The sequence below is a fragment of the Rhipicephalus sanguineus genome, chromosome 2 (assembly GCF_013339695.2).
Source record: "Rhipicephalus sanguineus isolate Rsan-2018 chromosome 2, BIME_Rsan_1.4, whole genome shotgun sequence".
NCBI lineage: Eukaryota > Metazoa > Arthropoda > Arachnida > Ixodida > Ixodidae > Rhipicephalus > Rhipicephalus sanguineus.
The window spans coordinates 56395146-56418537 of record NC_051177.1 but is presented as its reverse complement, the minus strand read 5'-3'; the positions used below and the strand labels follow the sequence as shown (position 1 = coordinate 56418537).

Here is a 23392-nt window from a genome sequence, read left to right as displayed (position 1 = left end):
CAAACTGGAGCCATCTTGTTCTTCTTCAGAAGCGAGGGAACACATTTTTTTTGTTTGTACATTCTTTCGTTTCGTAAGATAACGCCGCATCGAACGTCTTCATGCCTCCGCTTGAATTCTACGTATCTTATATGAAATCGAGGCTGGCCAACGACAGCCGCCGTTTAGCGGGAGAAAGTGCTTTCACAAGCCCCGCTGCCGAGACAACGAAGGTAAGGAATAGTATAAGCGATCCCTGGCCGATATTAGGCTATTCTCCGACGTTCGGCAAACCAATATAGGGAGCAGATTGGAGCCCGGTACACGTCGCACTCTTCTTTACGCGCGTGGCCCAGCGGTGCTGTCATTCTGTTGCCATGGTGAACGACGCATGCGCAGGCGAGGTACTGAAGTAGCTTTTGGAAAGGTGAATGGTGAATCGCGAGAATTTTTCTTCATTCACGTGGGGATTGTACTCCAGTTTGGCGGCACGTGTTACTGGGAATACGATACAAGGAATGAATAGAACATGCGCGAAGGGTGATGAACCATGCTCAAAAGTACGAGTTGGGGAGGGCTGACTGCGTAAATCTCATGACCGAAAATAAAGAACCGCGCTGGGAAAAATTTTCAGCTTGAAAAATTATGGGAAGAATTCTTGCTTTCGCACGTTTATACACGTGCCTTTTTATAACATTATTCTTGTATTTTATGCTGAGTGTATTTTCATAGAAAAATAAATGTTTTGTTTTTCAATTGGGCGGAGGGGGTTAGGGTATTGTATGAACTTTAAACAGCACATAAATCTGGCTGAAGCCAAAGAGAATTTTCCATTTGTAACCAAAGCACCGCAGCTGACTATTGCCGCCCGTTCTGTTTCGTTGAATGTCGTTGTACGACAGAGCTCCTGCGTCAGCCAATGCCATGGCAAGCTTCTTACGAAGGATAAATGTTACAGTTTGTGCCCTTGACCACTTTCTCTAAAATATTCAATATTCTTTTTATTGCGATAGCAATTATATGGACACCACTATCGGCTACTTTTTGCCGTCACCGCCGCCGTGATGTCCCGTATATATATATATATATATATATATATATATATATATATATATATATATATATATATATATATATATATATATATATATATATATATATATATATATATATTGTCACGTGGTCGTGACGTCGACGAAGGCAGCAGTCAGCAAGTCGAGATGAAACTCTTTATTAGGCCGAACTTGTGGCCGAGAAACTGAAAGCTACAGCAATGCACTGATAGCGGCGGACAGAGCGTCGACCGTCGATCAATTGACAAGCGGTCAAGCGCGTCGGCTTTTGTACAGGCGCTATGGAACTTTCCAGCAATATCGCTGGTGGCGGCGTTATCTCTCGACAAAGCTGGAATATTCGCGTGCGGCACGCAATCTTAACAAAACGATCTACTAAAATCGTGAAGGTTCTCGAACACTGCTTCACGGCCAGCGTCGAGCGTTGATAACCGTCCTTGCTGGTCAAACTCGAACACATCAAAATAAAAGAAGAAGCGGGCGTGGCAATATATATATATATATATATATATATATATATATATATATATATATATATATATGCCAGAAAAAATTTCAGCAAAAACTTTCCGAAGTGTGGATTCGAACGGGCCACCCCCTCGATACCCCTCGCTCCGCAGCATGCGGCGTTAGACGGCTCGGCCATAAAGCGTACGTCGCTCAGCCTATTAACGGCGCGCTATTTATAAGAGAGTTTTAGTTTAGCGCGCGCAAACCTGTACGTACGCAACGGCCTGCGCGCTACGTACGTTAGAGTTGAGGCTGTCTCCTACATTTTTAGTTTACCGTACGCAACAACCGAAACGTGGACTGTGTCTAGGCGTCAGCACCTTCGTCTCGGCTTGTTTTTCTGTGCCATCTAGTGGCTAAGAAATAAACTACAATAGCCGATCATAGTTGACACAAGTCAAGGCACGAGACAAGCCAAGATTTTACGATGGCGCAAATTTTGTTGAGGTGTTCTGTGGTGAACGGTGACGGTTGCTACGACTCCTACGAGGCGAGCAGCAGCGAGGGAGGAAAAATGCCTTCCAGCATCCTTTCGAATCAGCGCCTTTTGGCCACTCTCATGGTAAAAGATAGACGATTTGATGCTCACAATCCGAGAGCGGTGGCTTTTGAAGGGCCACTGCAGCCTCGACGACATTGAATATCGCATAAGGCGCAATCGTGAGACCGAGCTGCTGCGATACTCAGTACTTACTTCTTCAGGTTGGCCATGTCCTTTGCAGCGTATACTAGGATAACGTCAGATCCGTTCGATTGCGGACATTCCGGGCGTTGAATGGCATGCCAGTAATCTTCTGCATCTTTGCAGCGATCACTGTCCACTGCACTGGGTCCGCGAACTGACTCAAGCTCCTCACGTAGGCAAAGAGCTCCAAATCGAGGGCGATTCCGAAATGGACGTGGGATTTACTCGCTGCCATGACCGCCGCGCCGCTTGTGCTGCTGTCGGACGCAGCCATTTTGCTTGTCTCGACAAGTCGAGATCTCGCGAGAGAAGCGCCCGTAAGGTACGCAATGGCCGTAGCGGGCGCAACGTAAGCGCCGAGATCTAGCGTGCGCATCTCTTGCGCGCTCAAACGCACGCATCTCTCTTAGGTTCAGCGCATGCGCAGTCTTGCTCTCTCTCGCCCGTTGCGTGCGCAAGGCCTTTGCGCGCGCTAAACTAAAACTGTCTATATACACCATGTACCGCTGGCGGTACGCCGATATCGGTGGCATTTCAGCGTGTTCTTTGCATTACCAAGGTGGATGGCGCGAAGGGCGCACTTTAGAGGTCGTCACCCCGCTCGGTGCGATGCGCGCGCTCGACTACCACTCGTACTTTGCCCTACAGGGCGTAGTCGCCCGCGCGCGCGCGCTTATCTCTTGATGGTGGTGGTTTGTTCGTCTTGTGCTGTGATGAAAGTTTGCGTTGATGTTACAGAGCGCACGAATGTCACTTCGCTCGCTGCAGCGGCCGCGTTTGCGAAAGGAGCGCGCTGCTCATACATAAGGATGTGATAAGTGTGACAAGTGACCTGTGATAAGTGGCCTGTGTTTACCTGTACGTTCGTTGCGTGCGTTCTTTTTTTGCGCTTGAGCAGCGCGCTTTAATTGTCGAGCTGTGAACGTTGTTAGTTCGCGCTCGCCTGTGTGTGTTTTTTTTTCGTGCACCCTTTGTGCTTCAGCAGCGCGCTGCACGTTTCGGGCTGCTTGCCGTTCTTCGTGTGACATTCCAATTTGTTGCTATCGCATTCACTGCTTCGCCCTTGCGGCGAACTGTGACCATTTTGGGAGTTGTGACCGTCTGTGCGAGCGCGAAGAACGCTGTTATGTGTGCGCGCGTATCACTTCTCTCCTTCCTCCTTTATTTCCGTGTTCTTTCCTGCGAAAATTTTCGAAGAGACACACTATACCACACAAAAGCTCTAAACCATGTGCGTGGAGAGGAAGGACGCTTTGCTGTGCAAGCTGGTGTTTCCTTCTTGAGCAAGCATGCCGAAAACTTAGGCGACAGAAAAGAAGGACTGCGTCCCCGTCTTCCTTCCTGTCATATTATGCTTCACGCTGCCCCCTCCAGGTTTCATTTAGGCGAGTTCACTTTTATATGGACCTGACTGCAAGTTTTACCTTCTCCTACAATAATTTCTTTCACATACTGACTGCTTTCCCCTATACGTCAAATACAACGTCGCTGAACCAACTTATTCGTTCGGCGACATTCGCGCATTGATTGTTCGAAGTCCTGATGGTGTGTGCAGACCGAAACGCTCTGTGCGCCCCACAAAGCGTAGATATAATGACCATCTTTATCTCCCACCCCACTCCCTGCGTACCCCTGAAGCAAAGAAGCATTAGCGAATAGGAGATCGAAGTGCGCGTGCGTGTCAAGCCGATAAGTGGAAAGGCACCGGAGAAATGCGCCGTGAAGGTCTTATCATTGGCCACACGGACCTGATTACACGGTCAGAAGCAATGCGCAGACCATTAAAAGCGAGATGACGCGCCTAACACATAATAAGCTAAAGAAAGAAATAGAAAAGAAATTGAGGCGTACAGCGTGTGCCCTGTTTTCACTGGGTTGGTTGGTGTGCGGCCCCACGAACACATTATTCACCGTGTTGTCAGCTTATACGACTCACTTAGCGTCGTAATGGTCCTGCGCGCTTCTGGTATATATGAGAACCACAGTTATCCGAGCTGCTGCAACAGCCACGTCAACCCCCCCCCCCCTCGTTTGGCTGGCTGTAATGGTGGGAGAGAAGTCGAAGAGTCAGCGATTAGCAACAGCGTGTTCAACCTTTATCCGAGTTGCGCCGCAGTTAGCTGCGCGCAGCGGTGGGTCGCTTGTTTTGCGGTGTCGCAACTTGCCGGCTTCCCAACGTCTGTACTTGTGCCTTCTTCGACCACTGGCTCATCGATAAGGCGCTCGCTATTCGTTCGCTGCTCGCAATGTTTATCCACTATCTTCCAGGAAACTCTTAACGTTAATGTTTTCTCCGCAGTTTATTTGTTCTCGCCTTCCCTTGCGCGTCGATGTTTCTAAAAAAAAAAAAAGGGATCACACGGAAAAGCTTTCTGATAGCGTCACTGCCGCATGTCCCCACTATAAGACAGAGCCTTAAATATGGAGCGAGGACATGTATGGACTAAGTGGGCCGAATCAGACAAGGCTACCTGTAGGTTGTTGTCAGCCCTTTGGTAAGATCGTGGATGTTGATTTATGTTCCACTTAACGATTAATTGAGTTACGATTAAGGCGAGAACGCGATAAACGTGTTGTGGCGTACTTAGGAGTCCGCAGCCATTGTGGAGGGCTGTCAAATGGAGGAATAACGGCGACAGGAAGCGAGTATGACGGTCGTTGCAACACGTACCATCGAAGCTTTAGAAAGCTTTTCACGGGTGACCAAACTTGCGTGTGGTTTCGCGTTGTTGTCATGGAGCATGATTGCCTTCCAACGAGCGAGTTTCTGTCGTTTCTGAATGAAGGCTTTGTTCAAATTGTTCAACTGCCGACAATACAATTCGGAATTGATTGTTTTGCTTTTAAAGAGAAGCTCAGAAAACACGTCATCTTTAAAATATCGCCCCATGGAGAGCGTAATCTTCCTAGTCCAGCTCTGTTTTCGATGTCGCTTGAGGCGGATCACCCCTTCGCAGCCACGAACGTTTGCGCACCGCAGTTTTGTTCACGAACAACTTCTCATCCCCAGTTAGGTACTAATCACTCCAAAAACGAATCGTTTCCCTCACGTTTAAGGAGCATGTCGCGTAGGTCTGTCCGAACAGTCAGATAAACTTCGATTCCACGAGGAACCCACACATAAAGTTTGCTTATGTATCCCACTTGCGTCATATGATCGTGAACAGTTGAATAATGGGTGTTCAATGTTCCTGCAATCTCTCGCGTCGTGTAACAATGGTTCAATTCAACGAATGCCTTTATTTGGTCGTCATCAACGACGTGAAGCCTCTTCCGACAGCCCATAATAGTGTAATTTGTGCGTGTAGGGGAAGGCGGCGCGGTTAACATTGAAAACGTTATAGCGAACGTATGACAAACACGTTGGGGGGCTAGTTGGTTAACATCCATGATAGAGTGAGTAAGCGCTGTGTCCGTGTCTGTTTTCTTTCTACGTTCTTGTCAAGTAGCGCTCACTCATTCTAACATGAATGCATGACGCAAGCCACAGAAAGTGGCTCAAGACAGTGGTTTTCCTAGGGCAAAGCAAATTTCTCAGCCGTGTAATGACCCTATACATACTTCAAAATACACGTCGTAAAACTCGGTTTCTTCAGTAACGCTAAAAAACGAATTTTGATAATGGCGACTGGATTGCACTGACTTTGGAAAAGATAGAGTGGTCGACAGTAACGAGGACTGCTCCCTTTCGAAATACCAATCGCTCACAAGATGTCTCGGTCGTACTATTATAGTCCTTCCGCTTGACCTTATTGAAAGCAGAAATCTTTGCATTCATGACGAAAGCATCGCTCTCTTCAGGACGCCGTGTTGCGACAAATAGGGCGCCTTTATGATGGAAAACTCAGCCACTCTATCAGGAACAGCAATCAACTACGACCTTTCGAGAACGAAGCGACAGCAGATAGCCGTGAGACGTTCGTCCGTGCTTAGAACGTGGACACTGTGTCGTCACCGCTGTCATCAATAACGGCAACGTTATCCCAATAGCAGCATACGAGATTGTGGCGAAACGATTAAGTGTATACATCAGATTTTAGAGCGATAGTTCTACTCTTCCCGGCACAGACCCAGAAAACGACTCTGTGCATGCGTTTGACCTTGAAGCACAGCCGCGGTCAATTTCCTCCTCTTCCTCCTCGCGCGTGCGTTGTCATAGCGACGGACATGCGCAGCGTCGGTTGGTTCTCCTATCCCGCGCATACCTCACCGTTGGTGGGCGAGAGCCGCAAGCCGGCGAGCGCGCGCCCCTCGGGACCTCATCTCCAGTCACGTGACTCCCGCGCCGGCAATACGAAGAGAAGCGTGGACAGTGTAATGCTGCTTGCCGCGCGGGACACCGCCGCGGCATGCTTTCCGATATAGTTGTTGCTATTGCTCGACAAGCTTGGTTTAACGGCACTCAACCACACTATTTCTTTCTTTCTTTCTTTCTTGCTTGCTTGCGTGCTTGCTTGCTTTAAAGTCTAGCGACCGCCTATAGGGCAAGCGTATACATATAGCCGTCACACCAGTTGTCACCTGTCAGCGTGGCTAACACAAAGAGTGCAGGTTTGGTGACGTAACAGCTGATTGCAAGTGAACACTAGCAGCAAGCATGCGATGAGGAGTCCCACAACGTAGAACTATTTCGTCCTGCTTTTATTACGGTCTGCATTACGTTAAATTTATGTCACCGCCAACGCAAACCCGGGCGGGAACCAGCAAGATTTTTTCTGAAAAGCCTAATCAAGCGCTCTTCCTGTTTGCCGGAAATCCCTCTTTGTTTGTTCGAAAAGAGATACCATTGCTCGCTATGGCGCGATTTTTCGTCTGGTTAACGTGAGTCGATGAACGCGCCGAAGTGGAGCGAGCTTTAAACTGAACATCATACGTAGCTGCGCTCTCAGCGTCTACGTTTGACCGATAGAAGACCTGGCCAGGGAAGTCTAAAGAAAGCAGACCTTCTACGACGCAAAGTGACCACATGACAGTTAAGTCTTAGCTTCCATCAATTTGTTAGCGTGCAGAAACACAGTCTTGCACGTCTGGTATTCTTATTTGATTTGGTGATCAAATCAGTTGATGTGTACAACTCTACCGCAAGACACCGATATGCACAGCCAATTTCGTTCACTTCCCCAGGCACACGACATTCGTGAGACCTCGCTCTGATTATGCGGCCTCTGCCGTGACCGGTAGGCTGGCATCAGCAAGCGGAACCTAGAATCTGGAAGTACGATAAGGCTCTGTAATGGTTGTCATCTAGATTGCAGATGACTACCATTGCAAAGACTTACCGGCCTTCACACAAAAAAGTATAAGCACTGTTTGTTCCTTTTTGTTACTGTGCCGTAAGATAGCTCTCCGAGGAAAAAAAAAAGGAAGTCTCTTCCTTTTCTGCCACAGCACTTATCCGGTTTTTTTCCGCGCGCAGTAATAGTTTCAGTGCAGTGTCAACAGAAATCGTACACCGATGCAATGGAATCATTGCTTAAAACGAGATATGTCCCTCTACACGACGCGACATGATTATTTAATTATTCGCCGGGCCAATATGCTCGGTCTACATTCGGCTTCATCTTTCGCGCTTATAGCAGCAGCTTTGCCCTAATGGCTTGTGATTGCGGGAGACAGCAGTCCGGCAAGCGCTTACCAATGTAATAAATAATTACTTTTCACTCGATACATAAAGCCTTCGTGAAAGCAGTATGTACTCGAGCTAAGCGTTTCTTTCATCAGAAATGCTTTGACGTCACATCGACCTTCCATTCCTTTCTTTTTGCGCTGTGTATTTTTCTCTGGACGCAAAAACAAACGTACTGTGGACACCCTATCGTTTCGGATATCAAAGATAATTAAATTGAAGCTTGTCGAAAGGGACTTCTATTTCGCTAAAAGCCCATGCTCGTACTGCCGATGCCTTCGGGGCAATGCAATGTCGACCATCACGTCTTTCTCTCTTATCTATTTTTTTTTTCAGATTTTTCGTCCAATAGCAGGCTTCTCGCAAACTATTTGCACAGCACACAGAGCGTTTCTATTTTTGCTTTCTGTGTTTCGAAGTTTCTCAATACTAAACGGTGGCTCACCGGAATAGAGTGCCTTCTTGCGATTTGCCAGTGTTTTCTCCCGAACGACCGCAGCAAGGCTGCTATCATATTGCATGCAGTTTCGTGGCGCCGTGCGCGGAAATTAAATGTGCGCGTGACGAAATCCCGGTGAGGTATAGAATATTCTTCGCGTTTTCATCGGGAATGCACCATGACGCAAACGTTCCCGATGCGCTGAAACGAATACTACCGGGCAATCGTCGTGCTTTCACCAACACCAGTCAATAGGAATCAGCAAATGCGCTCGTGAAACTTTTGTATTTTTTTCTTTTTTTTAAACGTGCCATTCACTTCGGCCAAACATCGCGATAGTTATTGCGTACAGTTCATCCGACATCGATGTAGACGAAAGAGCTTGGTGAACTTAGCTTGAACTCGTGCACGCTTCTCGCTTTCTGAAGTGCGTTTCTATGTGGGATTTCGAACGCAGACGAATGTGAATCTCCAAGGGAGATTATTTATTGGCGCTTTACTGCCGGTGTAGCACCGCACAGAAGCATCGAAAACAGCGCACAAACCTATAAACATTGGCTTGTCTAGAAAAAAATAAGGGAGTAGCGGAGTTCGTATGGTTAAAACACTACGAAATGAGACACAAATACAGCATACACGAAGATCCTTTGAATCTTTCCGCTCAAAAACAATTTGTTTAAACATTGCTGCTATCGAATTGCTTCCGTTATCTGAGACCGAATTTGGAGTTGGATAAAGGAAATATGCCCTCGGTAGAAACAGGAACCTTATACGCTGATAGTTTTCGAGTGACGTGCAGAATGTAGCGTGAGCGAAGCTTGACGTGAAGTTAGCGGTGATTTTCGTGAATCTGCGAATACTTTTGTTCCTGTTGCCATCGTAACAATAAACGACACATTTGTGCACATGCAAAGCGTACTGAGAAGAAACGACGCACGTTGAATGCGCTTGCCTCAGGCTGCGAGGTCTCGAACGTGCGAGCTGAAATAGCATACACTTCTGGAATGTTAACACACGCAGGTAATGCGTCACAGAGGAACTCTGGAGGCCAAGGTAATAATATATATATATATATATATATATATATATATATATATAATATATATATTTCACGCTACCTTTCTTTTTTCGTGCTCGCTTGCGTTGAAGTTAGAATACAGAGGAGATTCGGTGGTACGCACTGTTCGCGAAGCCCGTGGAAAATGCACGCTTGCTAAGCTATCGCAGGTTGCATTCAGACGCGTCGGCGTGCAAAATGGCTGTAAATCGAGACTTACTGCGACAAGGTCAGGTCCGGTGCTTCATTGTGCGGTCGCGCGAATAGCCGCGCATAAACAATGTGGCAAAGATGTGCTCAGCGCATTTTGTTCTTTCATAATAATGCTTCTGTTGCTTAAACCGATGTATTCCACTGTCGTGTGGGGTCGCCACGCGCTCGACGACTTTTCCTTCACTTTGCCTTACCATTCATCAGTTCTTTTCTTCTTTGTTTTCGTGGTTGTAACGGCTCATTCAATGGCGTCTGTCAGATCTCCTTTGGGCCTGCCTTTCTCTCTTTTGCTCTGCGCTGTTGTGTATATAACGTAATATCCATGTACTGACTTAATTAATACATTGATTTACGCTGTTTAATGTGAGAAAGCAATACTTCAGCTTTACTGCGAGTCGTAGCGGGTGATATAATATCCCTGTCCTCTGGGGTTCTCTAAGCGCCAACTGCACTGTTAAGCAGATACACAGATGAAGTTGTTTGTACATATTCAGCTGTTTCTTTCCAAAACATCGGAAAAGCATAACGTCAGTTATGCTTCCTTTTGGTTCAAGACATGGTAGTGCATATAAACTTCAGCACAGATCAGAGTTGAAACGTAGCTCAACAAACAGAAATGCCACCTGCCTGCGATGTGTGGGCCACAGAGCACGTAATGACCTGTTTTATTGTAATATCTCATTTAACAGCCACGAAATGCCCTTTCAGTTCGATGTAACGAATTCCAGTCGAAGTCAAGAGAATGAACGTTCAATGAAACCTGGTGTGTCATTGTCGCTTGCTTACTTGTTACGGAAGTTGGCTTCATCCTGCTAAGGGGGATGCTATGGCAAAGCCAGCTTTAAATGAGCTTTTCAATACAGGTTTACATATTCAACAGATGCTCGCTGGACTTGGCTGGGTGATACATGAGTAGAACAAAATAGAGAGAGAGAGAGAGAGAGGGGGGGGGGAGACAGGGAATTTAACCAATGTAGATCTCTGGTTGGCTACCCTGTACATGGGAAGGGGAAATGGTGAGTAAAAGAATGAAATAGGAGGACAGTGTGTGATGACACTACAAAACCATGACAATAACATCGTCCGAGTACGAGACACCAACATTGTCTGCGAACAGTCACAATTTGTCCTTCAGTCCGGTTCGATGAAGAAACTGCAACGACGCCCTCATAGCGGCTCGCGTAGGTCAGTGTCCCAGGATTTTATTTTCTTTGATTAGAACAAAATCAAACAGCACTTCAGGCAGGTCAAAATTGGTGTCGTAATGACTTCGTTCTGTCTGAAACGCGGTTAGATTCCGAACACGTTCGAAATGGAGTCGTTGTTTTCGCGCAGCGGCGATGACCCGCGAATAACGTCTACTGGCCGCGTGAAACAGCGCTAAGAGTGACACACCAGAAAGAACGCAAAGACGAGCGCTGCCAACAAAAGGTTTTATTGCGCGTGCGCGAATGTACGTATATCTTGGGAACTGGGAAAACAAAGGTAGCTCAAGCGCGCATGATAGTAGAACAATAGTCGAACAAGACATGGCACCGGTACAGTTAATCTCGGAGAAAAATATGGGTTCTTTCTGGCTTGTGTTTTAGAGCGCTGCTTCACAATGAAGGAATCAATGAGCAAGCTCGTGCCAAGACACTATTAACGTGTACTGGATGATGACAGCGTACATTAGAAGGAAAAAAAAAGACGACTTAAGTTCAGTAGAAAACATCCAGAATGAATGTCTATACTTCATATACTTGCCACAGCTAAGCGCACAATCTGGGAGCAATGTGCGAGCTCAACAACTTACACGTGTCCACGCTCGAAAGAACTTACGATGAGGCACTCAAAGCACAGAAATCAGCTAATGCATTAAATTAAATTTTGACGCGTAATTTTTTTGTCGTGAGAATTTCATTTGTTTGCTCTTGCTTGCGAAACGAAAAAAAAATACAGTAGCTTAGCAAATAAAATAAAATAAAATAAATAAATAAATAAATAAATAAATAAATAAATAAATAAATAAATAAATAAATAAATAAATAAATAAATATTGGTAATGGACTATGGGCAAAGTGAGTTGAATGGAGTATGAGTATATGAAAACAGCCATCAATTATGAAGCTTTCTCACCTTTGACGCATCTTCTGCATGTTCTTTTTTATCACCTATAAGATATAATGGGATAATAAAAATGTTAATGTTAGTTCTTTCACTTATCTACAGCATGGTACGCGCTGCTACGCGTTCGTATTCAACCTCATCAAGAGATCTCAAGAGATCAATACAACTGACTGGAGAAGAAAAGATGAAGATCGCTTTCGCCTTCGAGTCGTCTTAGGCAAATATATATCAGACCGTGGGACCTTTTTTTTTTTTTTGCTGTTATTCCCGAAGCAATATCGCGCTACCCTAGGAACAGTATTAACAATTAACGAGCAGCACCTTAGCCAGCAAAGACGGCGAAACTGCTAGCAGAGTCCCACGGGGTCCATAATGGCGCTCGTTACGTCACATAACTGCAAAGTTAGTAACGCAAGAGAATATAGTGCCGAGACGACGTCTGCATAAGTCTTTCTTTTCTGAGCCACGCCTTCTTTAAGAGAACTGTTCCTGCTTCTACGCCGCTCTTTGTATTACATTGTTCCGTGGTGAGATTGCAAAAACTATTCTCACGCTGAACGACTGAGTCGCAAGTAGCTTGCCGCGATCAACGCGGAAGGTGTTAACGGCTGATAATTGGTTCACCGCGGTGGCAATGTCGCCCTGGGCTTAATAGGCGATGGTTACCCAACCGATCACCCGGGAAAGCAGTCGAGTGAGGACCATACGCATATGGAAACACTGCATGTTATGCGAAACGACTGCGTGCCCAGCTAAACCTTCCTTGTTTTATGCGTGGAACAGATATGAAAAAGAAGATTTCATGTTGCGCAAGGAGAACAGTGCCTACGGCGTAGATTTTGTCAGTCCCTATTAGTTGGATGTCGTAACTGTACCACGACGGGGATTTTTTTATTCACTCCTTATTTAGATAGCACGTGGATTGTAAAAGCAATAGCACCTGTGGGGCCGCTATATAAACGCGCTGGACCTGCACAAGTTTAAAGGAAAAAAAAAAGCGCGCATGAAACTCTACGCATGGAAAAACGAGTAATATACCGGCCGAGAAATTTCAGCTGCCAGACTAAATTGCAATGGTATTTCTCGTAACTGACAAGGTAATCACTGGAAAGTTGATTACCTCGTTTGGATTCCCTCAAACGGTTTTCCCTGGTGTTGCGATTTGATAAAGGCGTGTGATCTACCTTAATCGTTTCTGTCTGTGCGCTGGTCTGTACGCTGGCTTCGAATGCAACGCAAGTGTCGCTCAGCTATTTTATTGGTTAACTTGCGGTCATGTTGACAGTCGTGCCGGCTCCTGTGGCAGTGCGCATGCTACGAGGCCTCGGGACGGGGCCAAACCAACACTTTCTACGCCCGCTTGCCCTCCCCACTTTCTCTTTTCGCCGCAGCGACTAGAAAAAAGAAAAAGAAAGAAAAAAAGGAAGGAAAGCGTGGCACATCGACGGGATAACTTTCCCTAATTATTCGCTGATAATTTGCCCACCGTCAAGATCCCTCTAGTGTCTTCACGGGGCAAGTAGTCAAAAATGGCTATGAACTGCCCCTCGCTTGCTTGTCACTTTCATGTGCTGAAGTACATCAACGCAGTTATACTTGGTAGGAGTTCTGCGTTGTTCTTTTGATATATTATGCCTGCGTAGGTCTAGTCTCTGTTTATGTGTGCGTACAAGCGTGTCATGAGTAAATAATTAATTGTTAACCGAGCAGAAGACTGACTGGCTGAGTGAGTGAGTGAGTGAGTGAGTGAGTGAGTGAGTGAGTGAGTGAGTGAGTGAGTGAGTGAGTGAGTGAGTGAGCGAGTGAGCGAGCGAGCGAGCGAGCGAGCGAGCGAGCGAACGAACGAACGAACGAACGAACGAACGAACGAACGAACGAACGAACGAACGAACGAACGAACGAACGAACGAACGAACCAACGAACGAGCGAGCGAGCGAGCCACATTACCTCAAGAATGGACACCTCCTTATGCATACGCTGTGCTGAAGCCTCCCTACGCATATTGCCAGTCAGCTACACTCTGTCACTGCATAGGAATACGGTCAAGTGCATTCTCGCAGATGAAGGGAGACACGTGGTGTGCCGAGGCCAACAAAGTCGGCAGCGCATGTCATCTCCACTTACCCGGAAGTGGACATCGATCCCTACTTCGCTGGACTTCCCGCTTACCGGCACCAGCGAACCCTCAGCTGGGGAAGTCCGTAGAAGCTTGACGATGCAATACACACCCACACTTACGCGCGTTGGGGACGAAACGACGCTCTCGCTCTGTTGCGCGTAGCCGTAGCAAAAGAGCGGAAATGAACATGAGAAGAGTGACGTGAGAAAAGAAAAGCCTTTCCGTTATTACACGTTTGTTTGGAGCTTGATTCGCGCTCATTCGGTAGAAATTTCCAAATGCTTGCCGCATGAAAACGCAGATTCAACCGCCAAGAAACTCCAGCGTGCAGTTTTGATGACAGCGGTTCGGCTGAAAATATGCTAAGTTCTGTAACCAAGTCGGGATAAAAAAAAAATGGTTATTAGCCCGTGCAGGTTCCTTTCTCACACAAATGCAGACACTTGTTCGCTACCTGACACATAAAGGGCGCTTTTCTCGAAGATAGTAGATGCAATAGTACAAATCTGTATACTGTAATGGTAACTGAGAATAGAATTAAACATTCAAGAACTGCATGTGCATAAGGTTGTATCAAGCTATAGCAGACACTTAGACAGGCTCAAAATTGATAGTTTACACAATCATATTGTAGTTGCTTTTGTAGGAAGGGTTGTAGCAGAATTGAGTCTTGTGACGAAACATGCTACAGTTAGTTTCCCAGTAACTCTAGTCAAAAGCAAAATGTGAGCAAGTGTCTGTCGTTTTAGGCAACAGTGCGCCGAATCACTGCCATAAACCATTTTCATCGTTTTAAAGGGCCCCTAAAGAACCTCTGAAGATGCAAAGAACTAGCGCGTTATCCTCTCCTTGCTTTACCCGTATTTTCGGCAGAATTCGTGACGCCAGCAGTTTGTTCCCGTGACGTCATGGGCAAATTAGAGCACTGCACGGGCCCGGGTCGACCCGAAAGCCCGGGCCCGTCCCGGCCCGCGGGCCGGGCCGGGCCATCCGAAGCGCTTTCCGGCGGGCCCGGGCCGGGCTCGGGCTTGAAAGTGCGGGCCTGGACCGGGCCCGGGCTTGAGGCTGCAGGTCGGGCCGGACTCAGGCCGGCCCGCAGTGTGTTAGTTGTACACTTCTTTTAAATAAATTATGTTGTTATGTTTGATTTTCACTATACTTTATTGCAATGACTTGCCATGTGCCATATAGGCAACATTTCATTTGTTATTACGTGCCCAAACCACGATATGATTACGAGGCACGCTGTAGTGGGGACCGGATTAATTTCGACCACCTGAAGTTCTTTAACATGCACCTAAGGATAAGTACACGGGTGTTCTTGCATTTCGCCCCCATCAAAATACGGCCGCCGTAGCCGTGGGAGTCACACCCGCGTCCTCGTCTTAACAGCAAAACAGCTTAACCGCTGAGCTACCACCGCCGCCAAAGCAACATTTCGATGCGTGTACACTCCGGATTTTCCCTACGATCGCTCGCTACAAAGCGCATCATTAATAATCGTCATCAACAAGTAACATCCTCTAGCGGGCCCAGGCCGGGGCTGGTCTTGAACAAGCGCGCCCTGGATAAGTTTAGTAATGAACGCACGGGCCCGTGCCGGGCCCGGGCTTGGAACCACGGGCCCGGGCCGGGCTCGGGCTGGGTTCGCGGCCATGTACGTCCGAGCCCGGGCCGGGCCCGCGCTTGGGACCACGGGCCCGGGCTGGGCTCTGGCTTCATAAAGCGGGCCCGGGTCGGGCCCGGGCCGAAAAATCAGGCCCGTGCAGTGCTCTAGGGCAGATAAGCTCTCGATTGGTCCATGTATGAGGAATATCAGTTGCGAATTGTCTCCTACCTCGCTTTGCCATGCAGTCGTACGCCCGTTCTGCCTCATCTCGCATTGCTATCGTGCGCGATCAAGTGTCCTAACTTCGTTTTGTGCCCCGCCACGGTGGTCTAGTGGTTATGGCGCTCGACTGCTGACCCGAAGGTCGCGGGATCGAATCCCCGCCGCGGCGGCTCCATTTTCGATGGAGTCGAAAATGTCTGAGGCCCGTGTACTTAGATTTAGGTGCACGTTAAGGAACCCCAGGTGGTCGAAATTTCCGGAGCCCTCCACTACGGCGTCTCTCATAATGATATCGTGGTTTTGGGACGTCAAACCCCAGATATTATTATTATGAACTTCGTTCTGTGCGTTTTCGACTGCACAAGAACTGCGTGTAGCCCGAAAGCGCGAAATCCTGATAGGCTGAACGCTTAGTGCTCACATTGTCCACGTGTTTTATGAAGAAATAAGTGGCGAGGAGGAGACAGCGCCTGTAGAAAGGTTCGTGAAAGCGAGAAAGAAACCACTGTCTCGTCTTTGAATTCGGAGTGTTTTAGGGGCCATTGAAGGCTAGTTTCTCTGCATCGCAGGTTGCCAAACTAATGATGGCGTAGTCGTGTCTACAAACGGCATGTAGAAGGTCATTTTGCTTGCGTGATGGCCGGGAAAATGTAGACCAAGTTCTCGTGGCATAAACATGCGTAAAAGAAAAGCCCCACCATGTGCAGCTAGAACTGTATCTTCATTTGAACCATGACAGATTATGTGCAGAGCAGTGAAAGAGCATTTGTGAAGTATTTAGACGGTCTATTAATAACTGAGGATTACATGCGCACAGCTCTTACCACTTTATTTCGAGCTCGTTGCGGCGCCTAAATAAATACAGCGCCTAGATAACGCGATGTCGCAAGGCGCATAGGGAGAGGAGGAAGGAAGGGAGGTAACCAGATGCGATCACGCGCTTTTCTAAATTGCACTTGGGTGGCGACATAGTACTCATACGTCCAGCGGTCTTGCAGAACAGCGCAACTACTCAGCTGCGTACACCCTGCGAAATTAGAGTAGTGGAGCGTGTGGTTGCTCGGTTTATGTGAATTAGGAAACGATACTGCAGAGCTTTTTTTTTTCGTGGTGTATACGGAATGACAGACACTTTAGTAGGCGCACGCCTTAAGCTTCTCTACTTCAGGAGCGCTAAAACAAAATCGTTGATGATTTAGCAACATTTATTATGAAAACGAGGCACCCATAAGCATCACGTATCCCAAGAATTCAACTCAGCTGAAATATGCAGAGTCTGAACGATAAACTGCGCACACACATATACACGCACACGCACACGCGCGCACACGTGCAAGGAATAAAAATCATATGGGCCTTAACGACACCCTGCAGGAAGAACTACAAAAGGAGGCAAGAAAGAAAGAAGGGTGGTTTATTGCGCGATGACAAACCCCGTGTTTTAGGAGCGTAGCTGACGTTCCCCCGCTTCTTTTGGCACGCCGCTGAAGTTAACGGGCACGTGCCTGAGTGGCGTGTTACGAGGTGCTTTACGAAGCAGGAGGCATGTCGCTAAGCAGGCTGCATTTTTATTCTCTCGTTTGGAGTGTGCGGAAAAGCCATTCTTCCTTTCTTGTACGCTACGCTTATTGCTCACATAACGTGCTCGCTTCGTAGCATCATTTGAGTCTTTATTTTTTTTTTTACCGAATTCATAAGAGCTGTGAATGACGACCCGACTTTGTCAGAGTTCTAGCGCATTGTTCAATTCATCTAGCTAAGACAAGGCTGATAGTCTCTAAGCCTGAGGTCGGCCCGGAATGACTTGCAGCGCAAAGGTTCAACTATTATAGATGATATACCTAAGGCATCACATGCGAAATCATCGAAGCTGGTAAGATTTTTTCTTTGAAGGATGATAGTGTAAGTACCCCCTCTGTCGCTCTCACTGATAGAGAAAAGATCTATTTAGGTTTGTCCACGTGATGAATTGTAACATCATTGTGTTCCGCGCATGGCTGGTGTAACAGTGTGTAACTGTATAAAAGCGAAGGCTTTTATACAGTTACACACAACTGTATAACAATTACAACTGTATAATACAGTTACAACTGCATACTGTTTTATACAGTTACAACTGTATAAAAGCGAAGTCATCGCTCTGTGTCCTCTTCTGTGCCCTCCTGTCGGCTGCGCTGTTTTGCACTCATAATCCTAATCATAATCCTAATCCTAATCCTGTTTTGCACTCATACCTAAGGCAGTTATGACTAACTCATGTCCGCCTCGGTGGTACAGTAGTTATGGTGCTCTGCTGCCGACTCGTAAGTCGCGGGTTTGATCCCGTCCGCGGCGGTCGCATTTCGACGTAGGGGAAATGCTAGAGGCCCGTGTTCTGTGCAATGTCAGTGCACGTCAAAGAACAGCAGATGGTCCAAATTTCCGGAGCCCTCAACTACCACATGTCTCATAATTATATCGTGGTTTTGGCGTGGAAAAGCCGAGATATTATTATATATGACTAACTCATACTGCGAAACAAAATTTTATAAGCGGTAGAGGCGTGCAGAAAGCAGCTCTATTGGAAGAAGCAAAGCTAGTGGGAGCTTCCACGGGAGAGGGGTGGTCCGATACGCCACTATGTCCTTATCGGAAGAGCTGCCCGGTGAACTGAGCTGAGAAAACCATTAACAGCTAGCAGGCGGTGGCACCTGAAACCAGAACCCAGTCGACAAGATGCTATCTTCCCTAAGGAAAAAGGCTTGCCGCAGGAGTTGGCGCGTCGTCCGCTGCTTTCGGGTCGCCAGAGTCTGTGCCAAGGACACATTATTCACCACACTGCCAGTTTACGGTTCACTTGAAGCGGCTGCTGGGAGCCGAATCTTCCGGTGATAGAGCGTCGTTCAAAGCAGCAGCGTGTGGCTGCTTCGCTGCTATCGTGAACGCGGCGCAGTCGACCGCGAAGGGATTCCCCCTGTGTGCGGTCATACGTTGCTTTTGACCTGAGGGGGAATCGGGTCGCCTTGGGTTCCCGATACTACAGTGCCACATATGTTGTTCTTACGACCATTAAATCTAAAGCAAAGCGCGTTGTTATTCAATTTCACATGCAATCTAGTTGCTTCTGTGCAGTCAGTACGATTTTATGTATCCCTCAATGAAGCGACAAATCATAGAGGCATAGGAATATACGTTGGGAGCAAGAATCATGCGGCATTGAACGCAGGGGAACTTGTACACATTGCAAGCATTGTCTGCTGCAATTCGCGTGTTCGCCATTTATAGGGGCTTAAGAGTAATCTCTACGAAGAGCTTTCCTGTGCTACAGTTGAACGTAATCAAAGTAATCAGCCCTCAGGTGCGCTTTATCTTGATGCAGGGGTGCTATGCAGGATGGCCCGAGCTTCCCGGGCACACGAGTTTGCTCCGAGCTTGCACTACGGCGGTCATGATAGGAAGACAGTGCAGAGCGCGCGATAGCAGCGTTTATAAAAACGGCTACAAGAACGAGCATAGCGTCACACACACACATGTCCGGCATCTGCGGCGGTTTTCAAAGGAACACCAGGAGCACCGCGTGCGAACGTGCCAGCGCCGCCACTCAGTAAGCATTTCAGCAGTTCATGAGACGTCAGCGTGATTGTCGCGCTATTTTTTTGCCAACTGAACATCGCGCCTCCCACAGGCGTGTTCGTGGGCGTTTGTCCTCTTTCGGACAAGTTCTTCCGTTCTACCTGCAGCATGGAAGTTTCCACTCTCGAAGGAAACAAGGGCGCACACGACGCGGCACTCTCGTGCAGCTCGTTTCGCTTCTCTCGAATATTACGGATAAATAAATAGACAAGTTACTGCTACTTATATTACATGTCTGAAAGTTTTTCTGCAGTAACGAATCAGTAGAAACAATGTATCCACAAACAGGTAAATATCAACTTTTGTCTCTGCAGATGCCACCAAGGGTGCTTGCTTCATGGCAGTGAGTTGTACGTCGTGAGCGCGGTGAAATTGAATGCGATACATTGTAGCCACGTGATAATATAACCTTTAGTTGTTCGTGCGTGTGTGCATAGTCTGTGCGAATATGCTCATAAATAAATCGTGCCGCTGGCTGGCGTTGCGGCGTGAGCACTGCTCCTCGGCAAGAGCAAACGCGGTGGGCGGACCCGATCTTCGCTACGGGCTGTTATGCCAGGGCTCCCAACCCAAACTTCCTTGCTTCGACAAGGCATTCAAGCTGGTAGAGCGTCTGACGCAACCAGCGTCAACACCCGCTGATGCAACGAGGCGGGAGCCTTACGCAATCCCCGGCAACTCCGGCGATGCGGCTGATGCAACCAGCGTCAACACCAGCTGATGTAACGAGGCGGGAGTCTTACGCAATCCCCGGCAACTACGGCGCTGCGTCTGATGCAACCGACGGAAATCTCTCCCGCAACGTGCGGTAAGCCCTCTCATCCACGGATCCGGTTCGAGCCAGCTACCAACGGCGGTTCCTGATTGGAGGTTTCAAACTCCTGGCTGATGCAAGCGATCACCCAGGGCTATAAAAGAACCAAGCTGCGCGGACAGAGAGACAGCGAACGAAGAAATCCCGGGTCGTCGTCGCACCGCTGTGCGAGCCCCATAAGCTGTCGGCCCCAGCGCCGAATATGTAACGCCTCTGTTCATATGTATATAAATTTGCCTTAACTCACCGTCGCCTTGATCGCTTCGTCCATCAGCTCTGCGCAGAAGCAGTCGCAAGCTGAGACACCCGTTACCCAACAGGTCGCCTGTCAATCAAACTGATTGACGCGCGAACTCGGGTACAAGCTCATTGATTCTGAAAAGGCCCCAGTTCAACTTGTGACTGTCATAGTGTCGGTGTGCCTGTCAAGCGTTTCATGCGGTGGATGCTAAGCAACAGCTTCGTTGCATATGAAATAATTTGGTAAGCTTGCACTACTTGTGCAAGGCTGGAGCCATCGGAGGAGTTCGTCTACTCAGTCTGCTTCGGAGTGAAGGCCGCGTCAGTTTGGTCTCAATTTTGATGGTATTAATTAACTAGGTCTTATAGTGACATGCTGAATAGCCCTCTCCTAATTGGTAATGCTTTATTTACACGACATTATTTACACGACATCAACATGGCTTTAATTATCCTGGCGTATTCCTAATTAGCTCGATCCTAATTCGCATTGTCTTAGAGATTGAGGTCCTAATAAGCTTGGTTTTAATTAGTGAACTTCTAATTAGCGTTGCGTTAATTAATGTAGTCTTAATTAGCTCGGTATTCGCTTTACGCGGCTTCATTAGCATGGTCTTCGTAAGAGGTGGCTTAATGAGCTCGGTCTTAGCATGACCTGGCCTAATTAGCCTGATTACAGCATACTCTGACTTAGGCATACCGCCCAGACTTATTTCTAATCAGCCGGGCGCGCGTGCTCGGGGAGCGAGCAGACCATAAATAAGAGGACGAAGAGAGCGCGCGCCGGCCGAGCAGCGCACTAGAATGTACCATGATGATTACACACGTGGCCTCGACGATTAGCTGCGGCCGCGATGTTGTAAGGCACTCGGCCGGAGCTAATTTCAGAGGCCACGGTGCTGATTATTCTAAATGATACTTAGTGCAGACATTAAATGCCTGAAAATGAATTTAAGGAGCCCGTACCTCTAAAAACTATCGTTAGTAAAAGTTTGACACTTTTCTTGCATGGGTGCACTTCTGCACTCAGTGGAACGGCAAACAAATGAAAGAAGATGCCTCCGGTTTGAAAACTCCACCAAACTTTGTCGAACGCCCTTGACGCGACGCCGTGTTCCATCGTAACCAAAGAAACGCAGCGCGCGCTCAGGCATGGATTTGATCTTTTTGTACTGTTATCTCGTTCAAAAGGAGGGATCGCCAGAGCTCGGAAAGATTCTGAGTTTCGCCAAACTCGGGACATCCTGCATAGCACCCCAGGATGGGTGTTTGACAGTAAAGAAAAGAATAAGTTACCTTTTACTATACGAGCGATTGGAGCCGTTATCAGGATAACAACTTAACTACAAAAAAAATATTTTTCCCTAAAGAACTCTGTTTGCGGAAGACATCAAAGCTTGAAGCGTCACCACCGTACAAACGGGCGCTAGGCGAAGACTGCGGCACCATCCAAGGTTTTTGTTCTGTTGCATAGCAATATAGCTGCAGCCCGCTCACGTCTGACCATCGTTTGTACATGTCACGTTTAGTGCCGCGTGTCTTACGCTTCTCTATAAAGCCTTATATGATATAAAGACCCTTGAAACTGCTCTTCCGTCCTTTTTTTTTGTTCTTACTAGCCAGCTTACCACGTTGCCGTTGGTGATCCAGGCACGTTCGTTCTCGTTACTCAAGCAACGACCGCGTTAAGCGGCAAGAGGAAAGCGGTAACAATGACACACAATTCTAACGCGTGACAAGGTATGCTGAAAAACAGCAACGACATAAGAACAGGCTTAAATAAACGAGCAGAAATGCACGTAAAGTAGAACATACGTTTGCCGTGAAGCGGTAACTAGCCGCTCGCGGTCTTTGCGTGTTCTGTTTTGTATTTTTCTTTAGAGATACGTTTCGTATTACATTGAAACTGGGCAGTTGCATGGCGCCGGCTTTTTCCTTAGCATGACAAAAGATTAACAAGCGCGATAAAGGCTCAAGACATTGAAAAATGAGAGTCACTCGTGTACCACAAACATTCGCTCGATTCGACGAGCGAGAAAAAGAAGCCACCGGCTAGAGTAAACGGACACCAAGGGGACTCGGACTCTTCTCTAAACAAGTGCAAGTGCACAGAAAAGTACACGCACACGGCTTCTGCGCACATCTACATAACAAAGCACAAGAACGTTAAACAAATTCAAACGTGAGCTGCATACACGGAGAAGTCAGATATACACATACAAACTACGTGACATTTATAAAAAGTAATAGCGGCCTCAACGGTGAACGTATTTACGCTTTTCTCTGCAGACTCACAAAGTGATGACGAAACGAAACTCGCGAACGAGCTTGTCACTCACACTTTCAACAAAGTATGCATTCCACACGGGCGTCGCTTTGAGAACGCACTGAATGAAGACACGGAAGCCCCTTTGAACGGGGGAATCCGACTTGAAAGGATACATCGCTTCCGGAAACGCGGCAAACGCGCCGGTGTCGACACTCCTAGCACTTGTCGACGGTTATGGAAAGTTCCGCAAGCCCTGAACCACTCCTCTCGACAGCGCCCTGCAACCCTTGTTCACAAAGGCAACATTTCCGGGAACGGGAAATATTCTGCGCCAATATTTCTTGATAAAATGTTTCCTTCTTGCAAGAAAAAGTACTTAGAAATAGCAAGAAAACATCATGGATGGATGGATGGATGGATGGATGGATGGATGGATGGATGGATGGATGGATGGATGGATGGATGGATGGATGGATGGATGGATGGATGGATGGATGGATGGATGGATGGATGGATGGATGGATGGATAATTTCTTGATGCTTTGGCTTCCAATTAGAATTTTTTTCAGTATATTCCTATGACCATGAAGGAGAGAGAGAAAAAAGCAAAGAAAAGGTAGGGAGGTTAAGCAGGCTGCACCCGGTTTGCTACCCTTCGAGGAGAGAGGGAGAAGGGAGAGTAAAAGAGTAGATAAAGGAAGAAGGAAAGAGAGGGCAAATGATACAAGGAGATACAAGCAAAGGTAACAAACGTTAAAAACCCTGAAAAGCGAGTACTTAACTATACGAATTACAAGCATAACATTTCCACTTTA

The 23392-nt window shown here is 47.3% G+C and overlaps 1 long non-coding RNA gene across 1 annotated transcript in view; it reads right to left on the bottom strand.

The window, feature by feature from the left end:
* Positions 1-22846, bottom strand: part of LOC119383001 (uncharacterized) — a 160423-nt gene extending 137577 nt beyond the window's left edge. Inside the window, exon 1 of the long non-coding RNA XR_005181593.2 lies at positions 22751-22846. This is a non-coding gene — a long non-coding RNA (uncharacterized LOC119383001). The remainder of the gene's footprint in view (positions 1-22750) is intronic.
* Between the last annotated feature and the right edge of the window lie 546 nt (positions 22847-23392).